Source organism: Topomyia yanbarensis, chromosome 1 (genome assembly GCF_030247195.1).
Source record: "Topomyia yanbarensis strain Yona2022 chromosome 1, ASM3024719v1, whole genome shotgun sequence".
In the NCBI taxonomy this organism is placed as follows: domain Eukaryota; kingdom Metazoa; phylum Arthropoda; class Insecta; order Diptera; family Culicidae; genus Topomyia; species Topomyia yanbarensis.
This window is the reverse complement of record NC_080670.1, coordinates 64750004-64760610: the sequence shown is the minus strand read 5'-3', so window position 1 is coordinate 64760610 and position 10607 is coordinate 64750004.

Here is a 10607-nt window from a genome sequence, read left to right as displayed (position 1 = left end):
TTGTTTCAAAATCGTTCAACACGGGTCCAATGATGGACGTTCGTTGAACGGTTATTTGAACGTTGTCCAAATTGGTCCAACGAACGTCCTTTATTGGACGATTTTAAAACCAACCGTTCTTAGAGGGTTAATATTGGCACAGCCAAATCACAGAGAACAGACGTCCATCTTCAGCATTCAACTTGTGTAAAATCTCTAACGGTTTCGAAGGTAGTTTGGATATCTAAACCAGGTGCGCTACTGTCGTCATGTTTTTTTGTGGCTGAGTGCGACAGAATTAGGTAATACTTTCATGGAAATATTTAAGAGATGGCACTGCTTCAGTGGTGGCTATGGTGAATTTAAATGTATGGGAAAGATATTAAAACTTGGGATTTTGGAGAAACTATAATATTGTGGTTGTAAACTGAATACACATTTGATGCAGAAAAAATATGGGAACAGTTTGTAGAAGTTTATTTAGAGACTTACTTGAAAATTTTCAAATAAAATCTAAAAAAACTGTTTGCGCCCATACATTTTACGCATTGGTTTCCACCAAGAAAAGTTGAAACTCTTTCTCTCACAACTCTCTGTTTCACTCGTTTTGACAGCAGATTCCCTGCTCATCGCAATCGGAATGTTTTCTTTTAGAATTTAAGCGCAAATGTAACAACCGATTCGAAAACCGATTCATTCAGGATGGGTTGTTGCCTTCGGTTGGAATTCCATCATAAATCAGCCCATATTCCAAATCTCATTCCGAATGTAATTTACTGGGATGAGGATATTTTATGGTACGGACATCTATGTGTCGTCATAAAGAAGCTCTAGTTTCATGTATATTGCCACAAGATGTTTAAAATATGGAAAAGCACACCCTATCATATAACGTAAGCAGAAACGACATAAACTACTCAATTGACAGCGATTATTCCTATACCCAGTCAAACTAGTCCGGAACCGATTCGGACTTCCAGCATGAACTCCAGCTCAAATGCGTCAACCGATAGAGTCGGAATCGGTTGTTTTCTTTGAGCTAGATTCCATGCTGAATCCATCCAGGATTTCGAACCGGTTCCGGAATCGATTTGACGGATAGTTGTGATAGGTTGGTGTGGCGGCGCTAGTGTTTTTAGTATATTAATTCAAATGTTTACACACGTTTTTTAAATATTTTTGTTTTTTCCAAAAACCTGGCGACGTCTGATGGCAGCGAATAGTCATTGTTGACAGCAATGTTGCCCTTTTATGTTAAATTAACTCGGAGAGGTCATCAGAGGAATAGGACGCATGACCCTCCGGGCTTCGTAAAATTTTTTGAAAGTTTGAGCGAATTCTATAATGCCGTGATCCGCATAACAGTCCCATTTGCTATGGGTTTCCTATGCAGGTGGGACTGTTTTGCGTATCACGGCAGTATATATCTCTTTTCTAAGAAATGTAAAACGTTACACTGGCCACATGGTTCGCGTGGTAGCTTTCGTCATTAACACACCAGTATGCCAAATCTAGTACCAGATATGCTAAAACGAGCAGATTTCATTTTATTCATGTTAAAGATAGTTTTTCGTTCTTTTCTATACATTATTTCAAAATGCTGTCCATTAAAAGGAAAAAAGTAACAATACCTGTCTTTCAATACTATGTTTATACATATTCACCCATATTCTTGTTTACGACGAATGCGAGATTCGAACGAAAGTTATTTCCGTTTACAACATCAAATCAACTTACTGTTCGTTCGAACCACTTTCGAACAAATATTTGTTTATTTTGGGCTTTAACCTTAAAGATCATTCGCCCATTTCGAACGAATCCGACGTTCGTCGTGGAAGAATAAGAGTGATTACCACTACACAAGGAACTGAGGGAATTGTACACCTTCACCTTCTGTAATAACAGTATATTTGTCGAGAAGCCTGCCCCGCTTCGCTTGACCCGATTTAAACACTGTAAATAATGTACACTTTTATTCGAAGAGATTCGACACATAAAATTTAAGTTTTAAGCAACGTTGAAAATTCAACTGCTTTCCATATGCCCTTTAGCAACATTACTCTTGAAAATTAAGTGTGCGATCCTATGACCTGATTGACTGTTATTGCATTTAAATTTAAAGTGTCGGAATATTGAATAATAAAAGTTTTGACCACGAAACTTGTTACAATTCACTTTTTACTACACGAGGTGGCCGTACCACCTTAGTCACCGGCTAGGGTCATTTTCTTATTGTCTCCAGAGGAAATTTACACGTGGGAGAACTTTCAACCCTTCAAATACCAAAGGTCACTGAGCGGAAGTCGAACTGAGCGGAAACAAGCAAATGGACTCACTTAACAAAAAAATAGACGACACAGCTAAATTACACTTAAAGACCAGACATTTTTATTTAATTTTAATTTAGTTTCACTTTTTGTTGGGGTAGGGAATAATTTTAAAACAAAAAGGGATAATTTTACTTGCGCATTTTATTTTGCTGACATCTTCCTTGTTGGGCACCGCGTGGTGCTTCGTTGCGGCCGTGTAACTCGTTGGTCGACATGCAGCAATCCAGGGGAGGTGCGGGGCGATCAACGGCGGGCCTGCCGGAGAGGGTGCAGTCAGTGCCTGGCGATGACGATGATGATGAGGGGTCTTCGTTAGCAGCAATTCGGCCGTTTTTTTTTTATACGAAGGCCGGCTTTACACAAAGCGACCCGGGGAGTGACACTACGCGCACTGTTTGTATAGGAGTTCAACAGAGTCGAGCGAGTTGTTTCTTCACAACGGTTAACTACCAAACCCTTTAGGTACTAGGGTTGTAATGGCGTACACAATAGCGTATAACTTGCCCGCTTAGGGCTTTTCTTCACGGACCGGTCTTCCACACAATACTGGCTACCGAACGAAACTCGCGGGCACGTTTGACGTGTGACCGCTTGTGCTGGTACTTACTCCACCGGGTTCAATTAACTATAAGAGACCGGATCTTGCTATTCTGGACCCTTTTATCCTCTCCTTGTCCGGTTTCCAAACAGTTTCCCTCCGGGCCCTGCCTCCGATCACCCGCATCAAACCGCCCCGCATTCGATGACGATGACATTATCATGATGACAGTATGATGATGACGGCAGACGTTATGATGATGACAACAGACGTTTACATTTATCGTTTAGGGTTGGCGTCGTAATATTTTTTTGAATTCAAATTTTTATAGCGAATGACAAATATTTTAATACATGTAACTTGTTTCCCAGTTTTACATAATATTTTAATAGAATAACAAGAGATAGTATGATATAATAATTAAGTATAATATAAATTGAGATTGTATATACAAAATGAGTAATTCAATAAATATAATAAATAGTAATGAACGAATAAATAACAAATAGATAAATAAATAAATAAATAAATAAATAAATAACAAAATCTAACTTTGACACCAACCAGGACTACTAAGCAAAACTTAAACGAAACTCAAACATGAAAACATGGAGTGATAACCGACGTGACGTTTATGTTTTACTTAGACATTTACTAACAATATTTTTACCGGTGTACACAAAGAACAGGCCTCGTCAAACACGTAACGGGGACCGTGCGCTGTTATTTATGTACACGCAAAACAAAAAATGACAATAAATATGGTAATGTAATTTTAGCTGACTCAGTGACCAAGGGTAGTATTGTGACCGTCCTAGTAAAAGGTCACAATTTTCCCGGAGCCGGGTGAAAAAAAAACCAAGTGTTTTTTTTTTCGCGTTGATCTGTGGTTATCACGTGCAATGTAGCTCTCTGCCTGTCCTCGTTCAGTACTATTATAGTGCAATGATTTGTCCATAGGCCAGAGGAGCTCTTTTCCACTATAATACGTGAATTCGTACAGGTGAGATTGGCCACCGTAATAAGTTCATGTGTATGTCAAAATCAGGTACGACGTTGTCCATCCACCAGCCTTCCAAGTTGACAACGAGAGTTTTGCTGTCGAGATTGCTTATTGTGCGTCAGAATAAGAATCGCCATATTGCTAATGTTGAGCAGAAATACTGACCGGAACCAATACAGTCAAACCACTTTGTTTGACACCAAAACACTGTAGCTAATAGAAACAGATTTAACTATCTTTCTCCACTCATTTCTGTCTCAAGTTTGCTTTAGCTTGGACCAAAACGTATGTTTTCAATATATCATTCATTACATTCATCCTAATTTCTCATTCATGCACCCTCGACACATACAAAATCATTCACTCTCTCAATCACTCCTGAATTTACTATTCTAAATGGATTATGCTAGGGGCCCCTAATACTAAATTGTATTCTTTGCAACTCTCATCAAGAGTCAAAGATACTTTTATGAAATGTGAATGGTCAACTCATGGCAAATTTCTAAAACTCTCTCGATTGATGAGAGAAAACATGAAATTGCACAGAATTAACTCATTCACCCTAGAAGTGTACATCGACAACATAAAACTGGCTGCGTACGCTCCTTCGATTCGGTTGCTTTAGTCGATGAATTGCAACCCTGATACATTCTGACTCTTCCGATCTGTCAAAATTTCTCAACATATACAATGATGGCTAAACTGTGCTGGTGCTGATTAAAACCGGTGACAGAAAAACTGTTTTTGTAAGGATTTTCAGGTAAGTATACTGTATGTATTAATTTGTTTTCTCTTTTGTAGAGTGTAATTAAATTAACGACTACAATTATGGCGAGCGGAAGGACGAATTGTAAATATATAAACGACGAAATTAGCGGATTATCCACTGCCGAATATAAGTTTTGTTACCAGACGAAAATAAATAAGACAGACGGCTTGTTTAATGTATAATTCACCGTCCCGTACGAGCAGAAATGTTTAACCAGGCTTTAAATGAGTGGCCGGCCAAATGCCGAGACTTTTTCCACTGAAATCTTGCAGCTCGTAGGAGGATGACCCGAGTTTTGCTTTTACGCGGCAGGGAAGGAATTGCCGGCCGTACTTGGAATTATAATGTTCCGCGGCACTGGACAGTTTCATATTCCGGCGATACACTAATTGTCCCTCCACAAATGATTTGGAAAACCGGTGATGACGAAGATTGTACCGGTGTTGGGACGATTTATGCGCTTTTTCCAAATTTGTGGTAACTATTTCGTAGATACGGGAAAACATACGTTTACGACGCTCGTTAAGCAGATCTGTGGTAAGCTTCTCATTGTTTCGTGCTAACTTGTGATCGCTTCCAGCTTCCGAAAACTCATGACCATGAGTTATAAAAAACGGCGTGAAACCAGTCGAAGTGTGAACACTGGTGTTCAACACCATTTCGATTTCATGAACTCGTGTGTCCCACAAACGTTGGTCTTCCTTGACATACGTCCGGATAGCAGCGTTGATAGTGCGGTTTACTCTCTCAACTGGATTTGCTTGTGAGTGGTATCGCGAGTTCAACCAATGTGCAATTCCGAACCGCTCTAAAAGTTCTTTGAAATCTTTAGAGACAAAGCTGCTACCATTGTCGGTTATTATGACCTCTGGAACCGAATTTCGCAGAAACCATTGGTCTCTCAGAATATTGCACATTGGTGAACTAGCGACACTTTTCACCGGTTGGAGCATCACCCACTTGGAGAAGTAATCGCAAACTACCAACAGGTGCTGACTACCACGACGACTGCGGGGGAGGGGGCCAATGAAATCGGCTGAGATTATTTGCCACGGGCGTGTGGCTATTCTCATTTTTCCCATTTCAGGGGCCATCGGTGCAGACGTAGCCTTTACTTCTTTGCACGTTGTGCATTTTTGTATATAGTGACGAACTTCTGCTGCCATTTTGGGCCAGTAGAACCGTTGTCGAACTCGTGCGAGTGTTTTATCGTACCCGGGGTGAAAACAAGCGTCGTGACAGTGTTCGAGTATCTTGTTATACTCCGCTGGCTGAGGAACTAGCTTCCACTCAAACCGAGCATCACAAGGATTGTTGTGGGAAGTGACGAATTTGTGAAGTTGGCCATCTTCCACTTTAAAGTCCACGAAGTCATCGGGGCGGTCGGTTACCTTGCTTAACATTGAAGAATACCAAGTGGAATCGACAACTGTCGCGATGCTTCGAGATAAGGCATCCGGCACAATATTTTCCTTTCCCTTACGATGCCGGACGGTCATGTCAAACTGTTGAAGGTTCAACGCCCATCTGCTGCATCTAGATCCGACTTTCCACTTGGTACTCAGGATGTGTGTAAGGGCGGACGAATCGGTAATGAGGGTGAAATGGTACCCCTCAATGTACCCGCGGAAAGCATCGATGGATAAGATTGCCGCCAAAGCCTCCTTTTCAGCAGCGTGGTAGTTTTTTTGAGGTGTGGTTAATTTGTGCGAGAAGTAAGAAATCACGTGTTCTGTTCCATCTTGCTCTTGTATTAACACTCCTGCCACTGCCACGTCGCTTGCATCCGTTTGTATGGTAAATTGGCGACTGAAATCTGGGCTTTTCAAGACGGGGGAAGAGATCAGACGCTCTTTAATCTGGCAGAATGCTTTTTCAGCCGCTTCACTCCAACGAATGGTTTTGGATTTTGACTGCAAGAGATCCGATAAGGCAGCAGTGACCCCGCTAAAATCCGGAATGAAGCGCCGGTAATAATTCGCCATTCCTAGAAATCTTCTAAGCTTGGTTATGGTATTAGGCCTTTCATATTCGACAATAGGGCGAATTTTGTCTGGATTGGCTCTAAGACCATCGGTGCGTAGAAGATAACCGAGGAAGGGAATTTCGGTCACTCCAAACTTCGATTTTTCGAGGTTAATGCTCAGATTGGCGTCTTTCAAGCGACGAGCAATCTCAGTTAAGAGCTGTTGGTGATGCGCAAACGTTTCCGTTACCACGACGATATCGTCGAGGTAAACGAAAACGTACGGTTCCAGTATACCGTGACCTAGAACCTTGTCCATCAGCCGGGCCAATGTGGCCGGACTGTTAACCAAACCGAAAGGCATACGGGTATACTGGAACAGCCCTTTGCCCTGTACACTGAATGCCGTGTACTTTCGCGATTCCTTATCCAAAGGTACTTGGAGGAATGCTTCCGACAAGTCTATTGTAGACAAATATCTTGCATTCGGTAGTTGACCCAAAATACGGCCAGGGTGGGGCAAAGGGTACGCATCACGAACTGTTCTCTCGTTAATTTTTCGAGCATCCAAACACAGTCTCACTTTATTTGGCTTTATAACTGGCACGCAATTGAGCGACCAATCCGAACTACTTCGTTCTATAATTCCCAGATCCAAGAGTCTCTGAAGCTCAACGGCAACCAGATCTTGCGTCTTAGGGGACATTACGTAAGGGAACTGGCGAACGGGGGGTTTGGTTGCCCATTCTTTCGCCAGCACAATACGATGTTGGGCACAGCTAGTCATAGTCAATTCACCCTCTCGCGCGGGAACGAATTGTCTCTTGACCTTTTCAATCTCTTCCTTTTCTTTGGAAGTTAAAAATGTCTCGGGAGTGGGTTGATTGATTTCCGCGACGGTAGCTTGGCGCTCGCTGTTTATGGTATCATGCATTGTGGGTTGAATTAGGAATTTCTCCCAAAAATTCATACCACAGATGCAATTGATGGAAAGGTTGGCCACAACCAGTGTCGGAATTATTCTAACACAACCTTCGAGTGTAAATGGCAGTTGAACCTGCCCAAGAATTTGGAGTTCATCTCCGCTAGCCGAGCGAAGGACAACATTTTTGGAGGGACGATGCAGCTTTTTATATTTGAACTGCTTGAAAATTTTTTCACTGATTAGCGTGTGATTACTACCGCTATCAAGAAGGGCACGAATCGAAAGGCCGTACACTTTTACTGAAACATACGGTCGGTTGTCGTTTGGAAATGGGTAAATTATTTGAAACGTTTCTGAAGATTTGGGGTACAGATTCTCTGTTGCATTTTCCCAGAAGGGCGGGGGAACCCTTGGGAGACTAGAGATTTGGTTTACGCGTCTGGGCACTGCGAACGGCGAATTTGGCTCGCGTGCGGGCCGTTTTTTTGACAATAGGGACAATAATTTGTCGGGAACCCTCGAAGACCACAAGTGCTGCAGAAAAGTGTACGTGGTAATCTGCACATAGCTACATGGTGTCCAATTCTTCCACAGTTGTAGCAAGTATTGGGTGGTGGGGGCGAGTGCGCGGTAATTAAATCTTCCAAAGTAATTTGGGGGCGAGACTGACATGCAGATGACATCGCAGTCTGTTCCCGGGCGGTGGGATTACGCGACGAGCCTTGATTCGTCGACACATTGTGAGAGAGCTCATTACTTTTTGGGGGAGGTTGGTTTGCCCGCGACTGATTGTTTTGAGGATTGGTGGATGTGTTAGAAACATTCCTATTCGGTTGCGAAACCGTAGCGATTGGCTCACTGTGCTGAGATTGTGGTTGCTTGTTTGCCTTCTTTTTGGGATTGGACTCTGTCCCTTGGACGGCCTGAATAGTCTTCTCGGTACCAAAGACCTTGTTGTACGCCGAGAAATTCAGCGCGTCCAGTTTCTGACCGGCGGCGACCAGTGTTTCCAAATCTATAATGGGGATGAATGTCATTTGCCGTTTATAATCAACCCGCATATTTTGCTGAAGTATTTGAACTTTCTCGTGTTCGGGAATTTGCACACTCATCGTGCGAAAAAGTTTCTCTAGCTCAAAGTAGTATTCATGGAAGGATTCGTGTTTTTGTTGCCTCCGCTGATAAATTTTCATTTTTATCAGGGCGTCCAGATCAGGGTGCATATAGGTTCGTTTCAACTCGAAGACAAGATGCTGCCAATTCAGCAATCTGCCTGTGGTTCGCTGAGTCATATACCACTTAAGGGCTGATCCCGCAAACAAATGTACTGCCGACTCAAACAGTTCCACATCTGACACGTGCTCAGCTTGGGATAAAACCTGAATCAGTTCCAAAAACTCATTCAGCTTCAAACCTTGGTCATCACCGCTATATTTTGTGATGTTCCATTTAGATACCGGCAAACAGTGGCGGTTCTGAATAGGGATAGAATATGCATTTGCGGACGTACGGTTCGGTATAGGAAGTGGGTTATTGCCAGGGAGGGAATGAACGGAGTATGTGGCATTTTGAATCGGAATTGTTGGACGAATTTCTGAAGGAATCTGGTTAATATTTTGAAATCTAGGGTAATTTGAAGAGGAAATAAAAGGATTCTGGCGGATTAGGGATGTAAAACTAGCAGGAGAGGAATCAGGAAAATTAGGATAGCGGTACGATTGGCTATTTGACGGCATGGCAAAGTCAAAAAAGGTTTACTTCCCTGCGTCGTGCTAACTCGTGTTCCAAATCTACTATTCTTGCCTGCAATGAGTGGATCCATTCAAGGTCAGCCTGCGATAAAACTGACTGCCTAGGGTTGTTAATTATTTCCTGATCTTCGTTTTCTGCTTCCTGATTTATTTCATCTTCGTCTGGCGTATGTTCCTCCGAATCATCGTTATCCTGATTATTCTGATTGGGAATTGTTAAATTACCGAAAATTGGGTCAATGGTTTCCACTAATTCAACCAGTGTATTTTGTAAAAAACTATGCAAATTGGGCGAGCCACGTGCGTTAGACAAAACGGTCACTATGCGCACGCCCACATGCAACATCCTCGCATAATACGCCATCTTTGCGTCGTCATTCTCTTCTTGCCCCAAAGCCTTTTTCAAGTCCGAATATTTTTGAGTACATACAGTAATCTCTTTGCCTGAATCGATTGACACGTGGAGCGAACGTTTTTCAGTCGAATTCTCCCTCTCAGCTTTTAGCTGATCCCTTAACCATCTCCGTTTGCGTGTTCGATCAAAACTTTCCCCTATGATGACAGACCGAACTATCAGTTCATGGTCAAGCTCATCATCCGAAAGAAATTCAACTTTCAAATCAGAATACCACTTTACTAACAACTCACTGGCTTGATCAAATGTAAAGCGCGAAGCAGCCATTTTTAATTAAACTATAAGTTAACGACCAAACACTTAAATATACTCCTAGAAATGATAATTTAAATAAACTTAGTAACAACACAAAAAAGTAGAAAAATACAATTAAATCCAATTTAATTCAATCATTTTAGAACCACCCTATTTTTAATAAAGGAAATCAATCAGTATTTCTGCTCTACATCTGCAATGTACGGCGTATGATTTGCAGGTTTTTTCATCACTCGCAAGAATCCGCATTAAAACGGTTCGAAGTTTTACTCTCGGACTGCTTTTTGGACAACACATCGACCTAATGACCAAACGTTAATGAAAATTACGCGAGTAATTGAATTTCCCCGGGAGACACAACGAAAAAGGGGTTTGCTTCTGGTCTTGGAAGCAAAGCACTTTTTCTTAATTTTTGCCTTTGCACGTTAGGGCCAGTACCACTAGTCACCGCTAGGGTCATTTCTATTGTCTCCGAGAGGAAATTTACACGTTGGAGAACTTTCAACCCTTCAAATACCAAAGTCACGCACTGAGCGGAAGTCGAACTGAGCGGAAACAAGCAAATGGACTCACTTAACAAAAAAATAGACGACACAGCTAAATTACACTTAAAGACCAGACATTTTTATTTAATTTTAATTTAGTTTCACTTTTTGTTGGGGTAGGGAATAATTTT